The sequence below is a fragment of the Lycorma delicatula genome, chromosome 1 (assembly GCF_047948215.1).
Source record: "Lycorma delicatula isolate Av1 chromosome 1, ASM4794821v1, whole genome shotgun sequence".
NCBI lineage: Eukaryota > Metazoa > Arthropoda > Insecta > Hemiptera > Fulgoridae > Lycorma > Lycorma delicatula.
The window spans coordinates 157511206-157532425 of record NC_134455.1 but is presented as its reverse complement, the minus strand read 5'-3'; the positions used below and the strand labels follow the sequence as shown (position 1 = coordinate 157532425).

At 29.5% G+C, this 21220-nt stretch overlaps 1 protein-coding gene across 6 annotated transcripts in view; it reads right to left on the bottom strand.

Moving 5' to 3' along the window:
* The window catches only part of CrzR (corazonin receptor), a 1123351-nt gene that overhangs the window by 416324 nt on the left and 685807 nt on the right, over positions 1-21220 (bottom strand). For all 6 annotated transcript variants that reach the window (XM_075365578.1, XM_075365586.1, XM_075365549.1 and 3 more), the window contains one exon: positions 13014-13055. The gene's annotated coding sequence lies outside the window, so the exon portion shown is untranslated. The remainder of the gene's footprint in view (positions 1-13013; positions 13056-21220) is intronic.

The window sequence follows — 21220 nt, the reverse complement described above, 5'->3', positions numbered from 1 at the left end:
TTTATATGAATGTGTATGAAGTGGGCTAACTATTCTAAGTTTTTTTTTTTTTCTTATTTAACCTCCGGGACCACTGTTAGGTACCACGGGACCACGGTTAGGTTGTTTCAAAGGATGAGATGAACGATTTGCAGCGTGTGTAAAAATGCCATGCCTGACGATATTCGAACCCGAGACCTCCGGATGAATCCCGGTCAGGCATGACGTATCTGTTCTAAGTTAAGAAGTGTAAACACAGAGATGCGCAGAATTATGTGAAGCAGTGAGGGTAATGTTAATATGTTAGGGGGTATGGTGTGATGCGTTCAAGGACTGATTAGAAGCGGAAATTCAATCCATCTATAACCCATATTCTTAGGAATATGGGTTTTAGATGGAAGAAAACTGAAAATTACAGGAAAGGTGTTTTTTTAGAAAAACAAGATATACGTATTAAAAGAGTAAATTATACGGTATAAAGAAAATTAGTATTTACAGACGGCAGGAAGCCCAGTAATTATTTTCAGATGAATCTTACATTCACTTGACACACGGGAAAATGTATAGTTGAGCCGATGGCTCAAATAAAGGCTGTAAAACATCTGTATTCAAAGGCTTGCGGCTGATATTGGTTCACGCTGGCAGTGAAGCACCAATTTTCTGAACTGCCAGCGGAATATTGGAAGCAATGTTGCGAACACGCACTAACAGTAGAAAAAAATTATTATGAAACAGATCGAGTTGCCGACATACAAACTAAAGGTTTACAGTCTGCGTTAATGACAGTGGTAGTGAAAGCGGTGATGAGAACCCGGATGACCTGACTCATTGAACACGAAGATACAGCTGATGCGAGTCTGATGATGTGGATGGGAATTAGCCGCTTGATTAAAAAGCCCTTATTTATCCTAATTTCCTATCGCTTTCTGTTAACTAAATAAATTTAAAAAAAATTGTAAAGAATATATGAAATTTCTAAAAGCAATAAAAATTGTAATTTTAAAACTGAAAACGTAAACATTTTAGCGATTTAAACAAACAAAACAATTAAACAAAGGAATATAGCAGATTAAACAAACAATAAATATTAAGAAAATAACAAAAGGAAACGGTCAGACGTTATATATCCATGGCAATTCTGCATGCTGTTGAGCATACGCACGTACACAATACATACTTACGTGTGTTAAGTGTAGCCGATTCTCTCTTCCTCCCAGTGATGTACACCGATCCATTCCCACCCAGCGCATGGACTTGTGTGTTACGCTTTCTTAACTTTGAACAGTTACACACGAATATTTCTTTTATTTTTATTCCTAGTATGCACATCTTATTACTTGATTTGACTCTTTTCTTCCAATACTTTAAAAATAAAATTTGGTTCAATAAATATTTTAAGCAGAAAAAGCATGAACATTCCAGGTTGTAAGATAAAATTTTGCGATATACTAGTTTTGAGTAGCTGAGAAAATATTCATAATACTTTATTTACAATTACTTTAACAAACAGAAATATTTTTAAAAAAATATTTTTTGTTTACGATAATATTTACCTTTAAATTTATTCAAAGAGTATTTAAGGTTGGCCGTATCAGCAGTTATTCAGCTTTGGTTAAGATAAAATTTCCTTCCTAGACAACATCTGAGTTTGTAGATTAAATACTACTCTAATTTCTAGGCAAGGTTTAATTAAAAGATTTACTTTTTTTAATTTCCTTGATATTAATAGCTTCTATTTTGTTTTATAAACAGTGATTCACGACGAATGTAACAAACTTTATGGAGATAATCTACTAGGGAAAAAAAAGAAAAAAGTTCATTCTAGATTTGGAAACGCTTCTTTAACGAGTGTCGGCTGACGAAAAATTTCGGTCTCATTTGTATTTCTTTTTTTCTCTGGAATAACCGTAAGGTATTACCTCAGAGGATGATTGAGGATGATGTGTATCATCCTCAATCAAGTGTAAGTCTTGTATAGTTTCGGGTCGACCATTCCTGAAATCGACCTGATATCTGAACCTTAGATAAAATTAATCCAGAATGTCATTCTTAGGATCGAAATTAAGGGGCAAATTTGATTGTTTTATATGAAATGTAACCGAAGAATAGGTTGCGAAACTATATTTTTAGTTTTCGAGAAATCTGAGGAAAAAAACAAAAAATTGGGGTCGAAAAGCACAATACTTTACGTTTGGCATAAAATAACTTTGTAAAACGGGTAATAAACGTAAAAACATTTTAAATAAAACTTCTAAAAATATAGTTTTAGTAAAAAAGCAATTTCTCATTTTCTTTTTGTGTTTGAACACGTTTTTACAGCAGTTATAAACTATAATTAATACTTATCATTGATTTATAAATCTGTTTATTGTATATAAATATGTATTCAAAAGATTTTCTGGAAAAAATTTTATATTAATAATCCATTGACTTAATTAATTCAAAAGAAATGTATAAAATGACCTAAAGAAAATTTTCCGAGAATGATCTTGAAAAATATCGAATCGATTTTATATTTTAATCAAAAGAAGCCATTAATCAGAGTTCAGTTATCGAATTTTTTAATACTTAATTGAATTATTTCTACTTATACTTCGTGAAAAAATTATATAAAATGGAAGACAATTGATTTTTTTGTTGTTGTATATTAAAATATTTTTAATATTAAAACAACGCAAACTTAATTCTATATACTAAATAATTAACTTAACAAAATTTATCTATATCTACTGTACATTATTTAATGGAAAATTAGAATAAAAAACAACTTTTCGGATATTTATATAATTTTCAGAATCTATTATTATTTTATTTTTAAATTTTAAATATTTCCGTCGCAAAATTTATCATGAAATGTCACATTTTTCTATCATAAACGCTTCATTAAAAAAAAAAAAATTGAATTTCGATTAGTGTCGGTGTGATCGCTTTTAAAGTAAAGTGGAGTATTTAAAAAATATATTTTAGACCAACATTTACATTTGATTTTTCAATAGATATTTCAATGTAAGAAGTTAAAAGTTTCAAAATACAATAACTAGATCTGTAATCTTATCATAATTTATTATAAACACTATCCCACAAAGTGCATAATACGTTATGAAAATGTATTTGTTTTCATGCATTTGTTTATGAAGTTACATTACTTATTTCACATGAAATAGATATCAGACGATTTTGTCAGTTGCAAGAATGAGATTGAATGTATGGTAATTTTATAAAAAACAATCTTGTATTTTCAAAAGTAGTTTTAATGATTAGTATACGACATTTTATCGATTCTGAAAAGTGGAAATCTATAATTGTTTATAATTCATTTACTGACATGTAAAGAAACTTTAAAACTTATTTCAGTGTTTGTTTAAATGAATTTGTGTTTGTACGCGAATACATGAGCAGTCTTTAAAAATATTATTCGTGTAATACTCCCTTTAAAGTTGTCTTAACAACTTGTGAAAACAAGTTGTAATAAAATTTATTTTAAAAATTTCAGTTCGTCGAATATTGATTTCATCAAATTTAAAATACTTAAATTTTCAGGAACAATAAGCTCTTTGTCAATAGTTTTGAACGAAACTCTTTGATCAAAACTTTCTATTCACTATAGGCCTATTTAATTTTATGTAACCGCATGAGAATGAAAAGTTATAAGTTAAATTTTACAAGAGTTTCTTTGAAAACTTTAGAAAAAAAGGAAAGTTTTTTCAGTTCACGTACAAAGTAATAAAGTAAGAATTCCAATAACAATGAAAACAAAACTTTAGCCGATAAAAAATTTATCAAGATGTACAATTTTTAATCCAATTTGCTACTTTTTTCTTATTGTTTCGTAGGCTAGAACTGTTTTCATTCATTTTTTTATATTATTGTTATTATTTTATATAAGAAAACCAAGGAAAACTTAATTCGTAACTCAGACAATAGTTACAAGCTTCGATCATATTATAATCTCTTATAATAAATTGAGTAAAAACTTAGAAATTTCCAATTTAAAAGACATTATCAAATAAGTGACACAATTATGTAGTAAAGATAAAAAATGAGTAGTTGTAATTTTCACTGACGTGTTTTATATTTCATCTAAATTATTTTCAGCTGCCATCCGTGGCGCGAGTGGTAGCCTCTCGGCCTTTTATCCGTAGATCCCAGGTTCGAATCCCTGACAGGCATGGCATTTTCACACACGCTACAAATCATTCATCTCATCCTCCGAAGCAGTATCTAACGGTGGTCCCGGAAGTTAAACAAAAAAAAATTATTTTTGGCTAATATTTAATATAAAACATATATGATGCATTTCTATTTTGTTACTTCTTATTTCACGAAGGAAAATTTAACAAATGAGAATTGACTTAAAGGGTTTTAATTTTGCTGGACTTAACATACCACATAATTTCTGGAAGTAATGCAAAATTAATTTTGCACTAAGTAATTTTGTTTTAGTATCTTGAGTAAAAATTTATCCGCTCTCGTGGGAGAGTTTCTATCCCTCTTTACGAAAGAAGAGCAGAAAATATCCATCCTTTTATGCTATCAATTCTCATAGGTTAATCGTCGTTTTCTAATATTCACATTTTTCCATATTCTTGGTTCTTTCTTCTCCGTTTAAGTTCTATGAGTATAGTTTAGTTCGCTGTTGAATAAAAAAAGCTGACAACACAGTTGTAGCACTTTCCCGTCACGCGGCTTTTTTCTGATGCACGGTTTACTCACACATACATACAGAACTTAATTTAAACTTTTTGCCATTTATTTATATACAATAATTTTTGTTTATTTAATTGAATGATTCTAACTAAAGCGCGCGCGCATACCGCATTTAAATCGCGCGAGTGTGGCGGTACACATCTCACAGCAGTAATCCGGCCGCTGTGAGTTGTAGGGTGATTAAGGGGGGAGTTGCTAGATTATGACCTCACATTGATGGGGGAACAAATCTGTGGATCCAGCAAGATGCTAACAGAAAAAACTGCTACGTAAAAGACCCACTGTTTTGCCTTCTACAACGTTTAAAAATTATTATTAATACTTTTTGGGGGGGGGGGCGATGAAATTTAGGAAAAATCATTTTACATGAAAGATTTTTTTTTAATAATTGTTCCAAAAAATATTTTTTTTAAAAATGCAACGAAAATCACTCTTTATACTGTCTTCTATAAATAAATCTTCAAAATTAAAACCATTTTTGTGGTGGGGGTGAAATTTTGCAAATAATTTTTTTACAAAAGTTGTTTAATATAAAGTTGTGTAATATAAACAAAATTATTTTAAAAAATATACAATCTTAATTATGAAAAATCTGGAGTTGATTTCGGTTTTCCTCCTGAACTCCCCCACCAACACCTTTTGAATTGAAAATTTACTAGCATCAATGCCCCATATATAGAAATAATCTGATCGAGTTTGGTCAAAATAGTACGAGTAGTTCTGAAGTCAATTTATATGGCAACACCGAAAACCATTTTTAGGAGTGGGAATGAAATTTAGCAAAGAAATTTTTTTACAAAAGTCGGTTAGTTTATTAATATTAACAAAATTATCAAAATATGTATAAACTTAATTATCAATATCTTGAGACGATTTCGTTTTCCCTCCTGTACCACCACCTCCTGACCATTTGTATTGAAAATTTAATACCATCAATACCCCCAATGTAGAAATATTGTTGCCAAGTTTGGTGAAAGTCGGTCAAGCAGTCCTCCTGGAGATATAAATCCACTGGATTGGTCTAATGGTGAACGTGTCTTCGCAACTCAGCTGATTTGGAAGTCAAGAGTTCCAGCGTTCAAGTTCTTGTAAAGGCTTTTATACAGATTTCAATACTAGATGGATACCGGTATTCTTTGGTTGGGTTTCAATTAACCACACATCTCAGAAACGGTCGACCTGAGACTGTACAAGACTACACTACTTACAGTCATACATACTATCCGCATTCATCCTCTGAATTAATACCTGAAGGTAATTCTCGGAAGTTAAACAGGAAAAAAGTCTTGGAGATGTAAGAAAATTTACACGCCAACATACATACACTCATTCGTACGCACATTTTGTCGCAGAACTTTCGATACCATTTTTCGGTTTTTTTTTGATTATTAGGAGTCAATTCTCAAGACTCAGTGAAAACTGGATATACCCAATTTTGACCGATCACCAAACTTTCCCTTTTATATGGCTGCTACAGCTGCTATATGAGAAAATAAAAGTATTAGGATGGTGAAAAATACAAATTTTTTATAGGTTATATTTTAGATAATATGATTTAGAAAATATGAATCTCACTAGTATAGGTCAAATAGGAAAATTTTATGAATATTTTCATCGATTTGGGAAGCGAGAGATGCCCAACTGTTTATACTGTGGCCTGGTAGCTACAGTATTAATAGTTTTATGGTAACATATATAATATACGAGTAGCTGTGTTATGCACCTTACCATACATTTTATGAACGTAATAGATGGATCTGATCTAAAGAGAGAGCAGGACTTGGATGGATAACGTCCGAAAACACTGTAAGCTGTATGATACAAGGGATGGTAGAATGAATTGCTATAGACGGTTTGGCAATGGAAATTCTTCAGAGGAAAGAAATAGAGTTTGGTGACTGGAGCAGGGAACAGCAAGTACAAAAAAACTGGAAGAGAAAGACCAAGATCCGGATACTAGGGGGGGATCTGGGAACGGCATACCGGACTTGGTTCCCTCCCGGGTGGCTTGAGCAAGGCAAGAAGCAAGATTGAGTCCCGGTTAGTGTGGCGGGGCCCGGGAACGGCAAAGCCGAACCCGGGCTGTAGATTTTATTGATTTGAGGGATGCGAATGAGGTGAAAATAGATCCGCTACCTGGGTTGAGTATTGTTTGATACCGATCCGACCCAGGGAAGCAGGAGAAAAAAAATAGGTTAAATGACCATGGATAACTCCAAAACTCTGTTTCCTATATGGTGGCTAGGTTTATAAAGTGAAGAGTATTTGTTAAAGACTGGTGTCTTATTCTTTACTAAAATAAAAAAAATAAAAAAAACATAAAAAATGCTTATAAAATTAAATATAAACAATATACAACATAAAATAGCAATGAGATTTTTGAAGAAATTCAATAAAATTCCTGATGATGGTGAAGTGACTCCGAAAGCACTAGGACATGTATATCGAAATTGTTGATAAGTGGAAATATCAATTTATAAAAAAAATAACTTAATCCAAATATTGTAATAAAAGAAGTAAACTAGTAGAATAATAAACACTAATTTATACTGTTGTGTCCAATTTGTTTACTAAAATTAAACAAAAATTTGGCATCTTCCGTAATAAGTAAAGTAACAGTTTTATTTGTCACTATTATTTTACTTTTTAAACCTTTCATTTTACTTAAAGGTAGGGTACAGGTGCAAGTTAAAAGAGTAAGCAGTTTTTTCTTTTCTACTTGAGTTACTAAAACCGTTGAGATACCTTTTGGTAATTGTATTTATCCCAAGAGACTATCAAGATACTTTTTTACCTTTTCTTATCTCACTCTTGGTAACCTAACGACTTAAGATAATGTTTTATTTTTTAAACGAGTAATAAAAGTACAAAAAATACGCTATTAAATTTTAACAAATAACAACTTATATGTTGTATTCAGTACATGATGAATGCAACTTAGAATAAACTTTACACTCAGTTGACAACATCTGTCCGTCGTCTACGGTTACATAACAAAAAAAAAAAATTAAACGTCATCATCATATCATAAGAAAACTAATCTATAAAGTAATTGTCAATTATTTTGTATATTATTAAAGCAGACAAGAAAGTTGTTATACAAACAACTTAAACAGCTAATAAAAAATATACTTTCCTCGCATTGGTTATTTATTCTTATACATTGAGAAAGGTGTGTTGATGAAGAAGTTTAAAGAAATCAAAAATCCATAAATAAAATAAATTTTACTTTTTTCTGTATCGCCACCACCAAAATCACCTCCCAATAAAATGTTTCGATTTGTCTATGTTTACTATGTTAAATGGAAGAAATCAATTCCGCTGAAAAGTTTACAACCAATAAAAAGTTTCCTAAAACTTATTTTTTGGGGGTGGGAGGAAGTCATGATGTAATTTTATTGTAATATTAAAATTTAAGTAAACTAATATAAGTTTTAAAAAATTCAAAAAATTGATATTTTTTAACTTTGGTAGGCTTCTCTCTATTGCTCCCAAGTATATGTTCTGGGTCACTTGCGCTACTACTATGCTGAAAAAAATTTGATTCAAAAATATGCAATAAATAAAAATATAGTTTTTTCGAATTTCGAGGGAGGGAATATTTGGAAGCAAAGTTTTTTTACAATGGTAAGATATAAGCATGTACGTATGTACTGAGCTTAATATAAAATGAAGTTATGTTTGTTAAATTTTTAGAAAATTGACCCCAAAAACTACCTTCCCTCAGAGATATCGATTCCAAACTTTTACCAACAGATTTCCCGATATCAAAAGCCATTTTTTTCTAAATTTCATAAAAATCGGTTTATCCAGTCAAAAGTTATTAAGCTTCAAATATGCCAACAAATGTGCATAGGAATATTAACCACCCTTTTTATTTTTTTTTCGAATTCTTGGTTCATGAAAAAATCATACTCCATACATCACTGGACTGATTAACACTTTGCTTTTTAAGGATAGTTCTAGAGCTGTGATTCTAGGAAAGCAAAAATGTTGTCTGAAATTGAATTGTTTAATATTAAATATGCAATAAACAATTGTTATTTAAAATTAACTTGTTCAATGAATGTAGGCTGCAACCAAAAGAGAAAGCAATCGATTTGACTTAATTTATAATATTTGCAAAGAAGGTTTTATTATATTCTGGCCGATCAAAAAAATAAATACATACATTTGGCGATAAACATATCTTTCGATTATTACAAACCACATTAATCAGTACGTAATAATTGTATACTGAGGTATTTAGAAAAAAACAATTTCTCTCCTTTAATTACACATATTTATAGAATAAAAGCTAAAACCAAAGTTCTAGTTTAGGTTTAGCGAGTTCTGCAATGCAGTTATAAAACCAAAATAATTGCTAAAATTAATATACAAGGAGATACTTAAGTATAGAAACAGCTTTATACAGCATATCTAAGAGGTATTTAGACGCAGAAAGAAATGGGTTCTACATATAGGTAAAAAAGATTTTCATTATGGTAGGTTTAATATTTTTTTCGCCATCTTGGTTCTACATAGTTAAAAAAAAATCTGCATTACGGATACACGATTTTTCAATTATTTCAACTCTGAATGCTTGTAACTCGATAATGAAGACATTTATGGATAGTTTCACCATTTTTTTTTTGTAGTAAAATGTTTAATCGAAATCACGTGTAATATGTCCACCTTCCTATTTAAAAAAATTAAGTTTGAATCAATATGGCGGAAAAAATGTTAAACCTACCATAATGCAAATCTTTTTTTTTAACTATGTAGAACCCTATTTCTTTTTGCCTCCATATCTATCAGATATGCAGTATAAAGCTACTTCCATACTTAAATATCACCCGGTACAGGTATATAAAAAATATGTATAAATAAATGAATATATATATATATATATATATATATATATATATATAATAAAATTAGATTTTGTAATCTGTTATAAATTGTTTTTATAATTTAAAATAAATAATAAACAATATCAGTTGAATAAACAATATAAGTAAACTGTTGAATTAGCTAGCTGTTGATTTATCCTTCCTTTTCTTTTCATGTCATTCAATGTTATGAAATTAATTATATTTAAATTGTAAATAAAATAATGCATATACTTAAAATATTAAATATTTAAAAATTTTCTTCATTTTACCTTGAAATGAGAGAATAAATTAGCTGGAAATTGCTAAATTATTCGAAAAGCTAAGCAACTCGAAGATCAATGATTAAAGATGGTATGCAAATTTCAAAAAAAGATGTATTATTAAAAACCTAGAAGCAGAACATTTTTTTTTTTTTTTTACAGAAAAGCACATTCTTATTTATTTAAGCGATAAAAAATATAGATTGTAAGAAGTAAAATTTAATAAGAAAGAAATATATGTAGCTAAACTTTTTTATTTAATATATTACCCTATCAAAAAAAAAAAAAAATATTACCCCATAAAAGATAAATAAAAATAAATTTTATTAAAAATATATTCCCTCCTGGAGATAAACCGTAATATGGTGACGAAAGGACATTTCTACTTTCGTACTTGACAAGCCAGTGATGACAAATGGCTTCATTACGTTTTTTGAGTTCCTCTGTACTCAATAAATAGTATAAATATAAGTCAGTGAACAACTATGTTATCGTACCTATGGGAGTTTCTGGATAGTTTTCGTTTACCGAATTCTAACCCAGCGTGACTAATTGCATGGCATCTTATTGGAGGATAATGTATTTTTACAATTACCTAATACACATTGAGTTCTGCTATGATGATGTGATGTGTGATGACACATCACATGTATATTCCCGTATGTCATATATATTATACATCTGAAGAAGTTTCGTTTGAAATATTAAATAAAACATTATAAAATGAATTACGAAGAGCAACAGGAACACTACCCAAAACTATTTTATGAGTGAACGATGAAGATGAAAATGATGAAAGTTATAAACAGAAATTGGAACACTGTCGAATTTATTCGAACAAATGAACCGCTTCTTGTCGAAAATTTAAAAAAAATTGCTGTAAAACCATAACTCATTGAAAATCATAATTATTAAATAACGTAAAAACTAATATTAGTTTACCTGGGTACAGATTTTTCGGTAGCGAAAAGTCCAAAATAACTAGTCTACGAATATTTTAGATGTAATTTAATTATTTTCTTTTAGTTTTATAAAAATATTTCGACTAATAATTATTGGATAGAAAACACATTGTAGTTTAATTTTATGTCATTTAAATTTTTCATGAAAAATTTATTATGTTAAATATTTACTTTTAAAAAACTTTTATGTGACCCCACATGACTTCCTTGTACGCCTATTAAGTTACATATACACATTTTGCTGCCCTTCATTTAAAATTATTTCATTTGAAAGTGAGATACTATTCTCCAATTCTTTAATAAAGTGGACAATAAACAATTGCTGAAGTTTAGTTTTTATCAACATTAAATATTTATACAATTATTAATACAACAATCTTACATGAAAATATTAGGATAGAGTAAAAGTCCCTTTATTACTCGTATTATTAGAACGTGAGTTGTTGATTAACAAAGTTTCAGATTTCAGGTGTGTTGTATAAGTAAAAGTCAATAATAATTAAACTATTCCATTTAGTGAACTCCTGCATACTGGTTGCAAATGTTAATTTTGACCTTACAGTGTAAAATATTCAGTTTTATTATTGGATTATCTGGTTAATACTCAAAAATAAAAAGAATCAATCATACAAGAAAAAGAAAAATAACATGAAGAAATATATCTCAATAAAACGACAAGAAGATGAATACGAAGACGAAGAAAAGTTTAAGAACTAGGGAAGAATATAAAAATTAAGAGAAAATGATAAATATAAAGAGGAAGAAAATTTTAATACCAAGGAAGGAATAAAAGATTAAGAGAGGATGATGAATATAAAGAGAGAGAAAATTTGAAAACTGGCGAACGTGTACACAATTATGCAGAAGAATTATATCAACTCCGACTTAGGGAGAATATTGTTCGCCAATATCAGAAGCGTAATGATCTAAAAGAAAAGAATTTTTTGCAATTTATTAAAAAACAAGCACGTATGCCTCAGTGTAGATGTTTTTCTTGTATGGGTCTATTTGAGGGTCTATATGAGGGTTGTATTAAACTAGAAAATCCAAAAATAATACCATTCTAAATTATAATTTCCAATTAATATTAAATAATCAGATGTTTCACCAAATCTATTACATATGACTAAAAAAAGAAGATGAGCTCTGATTCGAACCGATGTGCCTTCCCTTGTAAGATCCATATATTTCATTAATTAAAATTTTATTTGGCTATAACTCTGGAACCTATGAAAATTACTACCTCGTATGAAAAATCATTGAAAAGCTCTCAATGAGGGCTTATTACTGCAGTTAAGAAAAAGTCCAAACCACAATTTGTTTTGGATTTTGGGCTATTTTGACACTTTTGGTTCAGCCAATTGGAAACAAAAGGACAGGTGCACAACTAGATGTTACAGCAGTCCTAAATCCAAAATTTCAACATACTACAGCTAATCGTTTTTGAGTTATGCGAGATACATACGTACATGCATGCATACAAACATACGTACGTAAAGGCGTTACGCCGAAACTAGTCAAAATGAATTCAGGGATGGTCAAAATGGATATTTCCGTTGAAATCTGAAATTTTTACAATCAGAATACTTCCTTGTACGAAGTAATGGAAGTAAAAAACAAGTACTTTGTATATAATTTAGGTATAATCAGTTCATACACATTTTTTTTAGTTTTATTTCTCTTGGTACAAAATAACAATATGATTACTTTATTACTCCATCAAAAACTCCTTAGGGAAGTTATTTCTTCATTTAGTATCGTGTTGTTTTTTAAGTTTTAGTTTTCATATTACAAACCATTTTATTGTCACGAAAATTACATAACAAAAATATTATGGAAAGTAGAAACAACTAATACAAAAAAAATCAGCCTGCTGAGTGCTGATTGGTGTCTGTGTGGGGACAGCCCCGTCCAGTAAGGGATGCCCATTAGTGGCAGGGAATTAAGACTAGAGTCCAGGTGGGGGGACCCCTTTGGGGCCCTCTCACTAGAGGCGTGGCATGTACTGCAAGACCGAGTCACATCTTCCTGCCGAGATGGTTTGCGGCGAAGGCACCCCCCCCCCACGGCTGAGTTAAAAAACAGAAAAATAAATAAAAAACTAGATTATCTACAATTACATTTACAAAAGAGTATTTTCTCAAAAAAGTTACATTTTTAGGATTTTCTCTAACTACATTGTAATAACAAGAAATAATAAAATTAATTAATACAAAAAAATATTTACGTACCAGATATTGTAAAATCGGAGAATTCAATTTAGTGAAATAATCCTGAAAAAAGTAACAAACAAATAGCATGATAGAAATTAGTTTTATTTAAACTAGAAACAGTACATAAAATTATAAACTAATTAAGATTATTATTATCATGATCGTCATCGACATCGCCATCGCCATCGCCGCCACCACCGCTACCGCTACCGCCACCACCAGCACCACCGCCACCACCATCATTGTTATTATTATTATAATTTAACGAATATTTAAAATATAATGAGTAATATAAGTTAATAGTATAGAATAATATTCATCTAGACTTAATTCAGTTAATGAATTATTTGTTTAAACCAGTTCTTTCAACAAATTAAAAAAAAAATTAATTTGTCCTTCCGTTTTAAGCTGGAATATTATTTAGCAATTAATTAGTTAATAATTATTTACAATCATTTTAAAACAATCATAAAAGTTTAAAAATAAAGTACTAATCCTTAAAATACTTTTCTTAACAGGTAATTTAACCTTCAAACAATATCTCTTTAAAATTTCATTAGTTTTTAAATAAATTAACGAACTTTCTTAATATATATAAGGGTTTCGTAATTATAAATTTATGAATATTTACTTTCTTTAAAAACTGTTATAAAATGATGCGAGAACTTTGTGACTGTAAAAATTTATAAGATCAAGACTTTATAATAAAAATTCAAAGTATTTTAAAAAATAAATAGTTAAATTTTTTATCCATAAAATATATTCTTAAAATATATACATATTTTTTAGGCTTATTATTTTATGCCGAATATAAAAAATTTATATTATAGTACTGTCATCTAAAACGTAATTTCAAAAGAGAAATAAATCTGTGTAGATAATGTACGATTAAAAAAATAGGTAAATGAAAAATAAATCAAAACATAAATGCATACAAAATTGTAAGGATTTAAATTGGTTTTTTCGGGCATAAATTAAAAGTTTATAAACATGTATTAATGTTTACTACGCCGGGAAACTTAAATTTGAAAAAATTATAAAAAAAGCGTGTTAAAGATTTAATTATGAAATACTTAAAGTACCATTGCGAAAGAAACCAAATGTTGAGTAAACAAATTTGCGTCCGATTTGATCCTCTCGATCAAATGACTTGTTATCATAAAAATTATGTTGTATTAAAAGTATGATTGAGGAAATATAAAAATTCTTCTTCTTTTCAAATGAAACTTTTTCGACAACCTCGAACTTGGAATCAAAATTTTTTGATAAAATAAAACAACAAAACGACAACGAAATTCTAAGGAAAAACAACAAAATTGATAAGGCATTATCAAGCATACTTATTGAAAACATTTTTTTCCAGAAAGAAAGAAAGAACAAATAAATATATAAAACAATCCTCGTTGACATGGATGTGGCTTGGCAGGAGCCAAGATACACTCATATTAATACCATCGAAGATACGAAAAATAAAAGAAAACCAGAAATGACTTTATTTAATCGAATGCTACAGGAATATAATTACAAAATAGAAAATAAAAGGAATAATGATGATTTACTCAAACTAATGACAAAAACTGTATCAGATCTACATTAAAAAAAAAAAAAAATTACAACGACAATGAAATTGAAAAGTTCTCATTTTTTAATGAAATTTTTATTTTTCACCCTCTGATTTTTAAAAGAAAGCCAGACGATTAAAAAATCTGGAAACAAAAAAGAAAAAAAAGTCCCAATCTATTCCATTTCAGCTCAGATAAGGCGAGTACTGTACAGTCCATTCCAATCCAATCTCATTTATCCCAGAAAAGACAAACCCAGTTCTACATTCAAGTCCAGTTTGGTTCACCCGGGGTCGGGTTAGGTAGGTCAACGTTTATGGTTGCCACTCCAGTCCAGTCAAGCACATGCGCAGTTCACTCTATTATATTCCACTCATTTTAGTCAACTCGATTCCAGCCAAGTCTATTCCATTCCATCTCAGTTCAGACGTGTTCAGTTAAGGTGACTCCAATCAAAACAAAAACAAACCAGTCATTCCAGTCCTGTACAGTACAGTCCAGTTCAATCCAATTTTGTCCAGTAAAGACAAACCCAGTTCTGTATTCTAGTCCTGTTCAATCCCCCTTATAGGAAGGAATGCTTCGTTAGCGGTTCCAGGAAGGGTGGTAGCCAGGGGTTGCGGTTTAGTCGGTAGTACGCAGGTTTACATACGCATATTAATAACATCTTGCGGCACCTGTTAGCGAGCCCGACACTGCTTAGGCGTCCGTAAATGGGATTCCCCACCTCTTTACCAAAAAAATTAGGTTAACTGGTAGCGTCTCGGCCTTTCACCCGGAGGTCCCGGGTTCGAATCCCGGTCAGGCATGGCATTTTTCACACCGCTACAAATCATTCATCTCATCCTCTGTAAGTAATGCTTAACTGCGGCCCCGGAGTTAAACAAAAAAAAAAAAAAAGAAAAAAGTTAGAAAAAAAGTCAATTCTATTAAAGTTCATCCCAATCTTGTCCAGTCCTGTCCAACTCAGTTCATTTTAGTGAATCAAGTTTAGCCAATCAAGTCAAGTCCAATCCAGTCCACTCTTGTCTCCTTCAATTCAGTCTGTCGAAACGAGACCATTCTAGTCCGAATCGGGAGGTTTTCGGGTAGATTCAGTTAAAGTAAGGAGAATTTGGTTCACGTGAGTCAATTCCAGTTCAGGCGAATCCAGTCCATTCCAGTTGCAATGAAACAATTTCAATCTAAGCGAGCTCAGTCCAATCCAGTTTAGACAAGCCCAGTTTGTAGAAATAGGGAAAACAAACAAAACTGTCAATCCTTCCACTAATTCGTATCCTGATATAGAAACAAATTACCCATTATCCACACCACAACGAATGTATTGAATTAGTTATTTGAAACTACTATTTACAATTTCATTCCCCAATTATGCATCCGCAATTATACAATCGAATTGAAATTGAATGATAAAAATTCTTATTTAAGAAATGTACTATATTAAAAGAATTTCCCCTCCCCAACCATTTTGGATAGTTGTCAACCAACCATTTTATAGTTGTCAGGCGAACTACAGTGGTGTGAGTGGGGGGATGGAGACCAATGGAGCGAAGAAGATTTACGAACGGTCACTTACTGCGAATCGTGAACTGTCTAGGAGATGGGGATTCAAAAGCTTTGTCATTTGTAGAGGAAATGAAACTGTATGGAGATGATTGCCAAATAATGAAGTTGGAATGCATAGGCCACGAGCAAAAAAGAATGGAAAAACGTCTTCAAAATCTGAAATTAAGGTACAGAGGGATGAAATTAAGTGAATGCAGTTCTTTGCGTGGACATAATAGGTTGACAGACACAGCTATAATTAATATTCAGAATTATTATGGGTTAGGCATTTTTGTCGTCCTTATTAACAACATTAGATACAGATCGAATTTCTTGAAGATTTAAACGTAAAAAGATTATTAATTTAAGTACGGTTCAACTTCCTTGTTTTTGGGACTTAAAGGCTTTTTTATTGAGTAATGTTTGAATAAGTTGGCCCAGTTTAAGTCGATATTCAATCGAAGCTAAAAAAAAATATAGTTCACTAAAAACAATATTGAGTTGTAAATCAGGGCTAAAGCTAGGATTTATAAATCAAAAATGTGTGCCAAATTATACTTTTTTTGTTAACGGGTTTTTGAAGATATGAGAAAAACTGTTTAGAAATTGTCGAATATCCCCCGTTCCCTAAATCCGATTTACTTAAAACCTTGGAATTTTAATTAACTTAAGTACTTTTATCATAATAATTAGATCTCAATTTTCTCTGACTGACAAAAAGTCAAAAAATTAAAAATTACGAAAATTAGATCTCCCATTTTTTATTTATTTCTAGATTTAATCACATTAATACTTCATATATAGAAATGTTCTGTCATTGTCGAAGAATTTATGTTGAGCCAGTCCAAAAATATTAATTAAATTACACGCCAACTCACGTACGTAATTACTTCGGGAAATTTCTAAAAACTTTTTGTAGTTTTTGGCCTGAATTGGTTTTGAAACATTGACATTTGCAAAAAAACTCTGATACCCAAAATTTTGACCTAAAAGTTGTAGCTTTTCTATTACAGAAAAGAGCTGTAAACGGAAAATAATTCAATTTGAGGGGCATAATAGGAGCACTACATAACCAGAACGATAGACAGGTCGACAAACGATATCTTAATATGACTTGTTTATCAAAGTTTAATCAACTAATGTAATTTCTGGAAGATATAAATAAAGATATTCGTAGAAGGTTAAATAAAAAAAAGTTTGATTATACATTTTTATAATTTTTTTTACTAAGTTAAACACATGGAAGTTTTTGGTTATCATTTTAAGAGGAGAGGAGTGTTTGTTTGGTATGATCGTCAATATGTTTGGATTTGTGTAATCTAGAAATGTAAACTGGAGAATGTTTACTTAATATAATTACATAAACAAGTAAAAACGTTTATAAATTTTAATGAACTGTACTAATAATTTATTAAAAAGTCATAACGTAAATAACTTATGTTTATTAATTTATCCCACATCAAGGTCCTTGAAGGTGGGGAAATCTGATGTTTTGCGTATACTCAAATGTAGATGAATATACACTATACGCCCACAAAAACCACCTGAATTCTGGATTTAGACTCTTAATCACAGCTTGTGTCTTAATTTTTATCAAACGTTTAGAGACATAAGGGATTGTACTTCAAATACACTTATTATATGTAACAGCAATTCACTTGCTTGAAAGCTTTATCAGCGTCATACTAATGTTCTCAGAAATATCACGTTCTATGTCATTATTTGAGGCAATTAATAATCCACAGAAGCTCTATTAATTAATTATTCATAAGTTATTATAGTTTTATTAAATAATATACGGTTTTTAAACATTATTATATAATTTATAATTTAATTAAAGTTTATAAAACAATCCATTAATTTTACTTGATATTTGCTCCTTCGTTTTTTAAAAACTGTTTATAAAATTACACAATGTTTATAAATGCAGTTTATTAATAATATATAAACACTTTACATTTTGTTCTATTTATCAAATATTATTTTGATTTTTAAAAGCTAAATCGTTATATTTTATTTTTTGTTAGAAATTAACATTTAACAGAGAGTTTTAACATGGTTTTAGTTATTATTGACATAAAATTTGTGAACTTTTATTTACAAAGCAATATTAACCCAATTTTTAATTAATTGTATTTTCTGTCTTTAGTTATGCAAATTGTCGACATTTTTTAGTATCTTTAATAGTTATACAGAATTTATCCAATTTCCAAATTAGGAGAAAATTAACTGATTTGTATTGCATTAAGGGTTATCAAGTGCGAAATAAATATTTATACGTTGGGTTGTAGCAACCATCACTTCCGTCTCGTAAATTGTCGCGCATTCTTTACTTAAAACGTTATACATTCCACAAAAAAAAGCTGCCGAAAACTGTAGAACTTAGCTTCACTACCTAAGAAATTTTGTTGATTTAAATAATGGTTAAGTGTAGTTAGTTATACAGAATATGATGCAATGTTTGAAAGCGATTCCAAAACAAATTACTGAGGAGCTTACTGTACGTTCGAGAAGAAATACAGCGATTCGGTACAAAATTTAAATTGTGACTTAACAGCCACTTGAACTAATTAGATATTAAAATTCTAGATAGCAGTGAAGACGTTAGAAGCTAAAACGAGTCCATATGGACTCGTTTTTATGGGACCTTGGTAACTTTATGTGATTCGAGGTAGAACCGCATCGACTTAGTGTTACGCATCATATCATTATTTTCTTCGTTCAATTTTAGTTATTCTTTCATCATTAATTACTTTCATTTTTTCTCTTGTTTATGATTTTTTATGACTGTTTTTGTTTTGTGTTGAACTATATGGCACTGTTCTCTGACTAAACTTTAATATTAAACGTTCACTATAGGAATATTAGTATGTCATTTTTAAGGAGCTTTGATGGAAGCTTCTCTACATGTTATTGATTAAGTCATAATATTTACTTATGGTTTCTCTGATATTCTAGCCAATTGTAAATTTTATTTTGAGACAAAAAAAATGTTTGATATTCATGGTAAATGAACGTGGAAGCCTTACTGTAACCAATTTTAATTTTAACACACACATTCAAAATTATTAAATTTTATTTAAAAAAGAATTATTACTGGCAAAAAAAATTATTACTCTTAAAAATCATGAAAATTTTATTAATATGGCTCAGAGAGATAAATTTGGAACACTATTTATATGTAGTAGACCATATAGAGGAATATATACAGGCAGATCTGTTCCTTGTGTAAGCAATCGCAGGGGGAAAACTTTGGTTTGTTTAGAATTTTTAGGATTCTGCAGAAATAATATGAAGTATTATGTTTATTGATTTCGGAATTTTTTTAAAGAATAAGCAAATAATATCTAACTTCGTAAGCCCAGGAATCGGTTAAATTGGTGGATTAAGTAGTTAGACGTATTAACGATACTAATTTTTGAAGTTGAGTAACAAAGTTCAAAATAGATTAGCAATCTGTTACATAATTGAATCAATAAGTTTACATTAATTAGTTTGTCAAAATTAGTTCACTTTTAAATGTACATATTATTGTTTATAAAAAGATTTTTTAATTATAAATAAAAATCTTTGAATTCATTCAAATTTAAGTTGTATCATTCTGAATATAATTAATTTATTACATTAGGTAGCCTACTTTAAGTCGTTAAATTTTTACTAGAATGGACATCTAACATTTATATATTTGTACGGATATCGAACATCAAAAGTTGAATTATTTTTTAAAAGAAAAATTATGTTGCTATCAAGTTTTATATTTATATTACAAATAAAATTTAAAAAATTGAAACAAATTTTATTAAAAACAAATCTCACTATAAATAATAAAATAAAACGAGGCTGTAAAATGCTCAAAAGTTAACAACCGAAAAAATGTCTTAAATTTGATAAAAAAATAATAAAAAAACAACGTAACGCAGTAAACTCCTTCTTTCATACTCTGTGTTGTAATAACTCAAAATATAAAAACTCTATAACTCTTTGCAAAAAACTTTCCATTACTTTTTCTTGATAAATTTTATCATTCTATTATTATCATCATCATCATCCTCAAAATATTTCTATTTTTATCATCTTCTCTTCCATTTTGTTGAGTTTAATAAAAGTTATAATCTACTTTATGAAATAAATATTATTTATAAGAACATTTTTATTTTCTACTTGTTTTGCTTTAACATAAGACAGTCTGTAGTCATATATAGCTTATACTTCAATATTTTTTAATACCTCGAAAAAAAATGTAGAATACCTAAAATCCAATTTTTTTCCTAAAACAACCTTTTATTTATGGTGATTTAAATAGTTTATATTTATAATTACATGAAAAAATGTTTGTTGCGTTAATAATAGTAAACAGAAAAATATATATACTGTTCAGATTAAAAAAACACGTGGAAACACCACGTGTTTTTTTAAAACGTGTTTAAAAAAACACGTGGTGTTTGTCTTCATATTTTATATAATCGTTTTAAAAAGTAAAAACGTAACTATTATGAGTATAAAAATGTTTGCATTTCTTAGAAGATAATTAACAAACTGCTAATAGTTCATTCTTGTTTATCACGTTTCAATAAATAACCAGTCAACGAAAAGTTTATTTTTTATATAAAGAATTTTCTAAACAATTAGTTTGTTTCAATAGTCATTTTAACTAAATAGGAGTCCGGTTATTTCATAGCTAGCTCATTTCATAGGTAGGCGGGTTTTAAAAGGATTTTTTATTTATTTTTTTTTTTTTTATGGAGATAATCAAAAATATTATTCTTCTTAATTAACTGCATGTGGAATAGTAATAACACACAATTCTGTAAGACAATTAGATCTATAGAAAAATTACAACTTTTTATTGAGTGATAAAATGAGGATATAGAAAGATATAAATGTAATAAAAGGATCCGATATCTACCTTCTTTGTAAACCACCAACTTCAAGAGAATAATAGAGATATTTTTAACTTGAAATACATCGCTAACTGCAGTTTTCCTTTGAAACATCCAGGAAGCCTTCCGGTTTGGTAAAGTGTATGCGTTACCAGCAATACGGCCATACTATAGATAACTACATGCAACTCTTCCGCTGTTTCGTATGGGGAGGGCCACAGGACCGCGAATTGTCCAA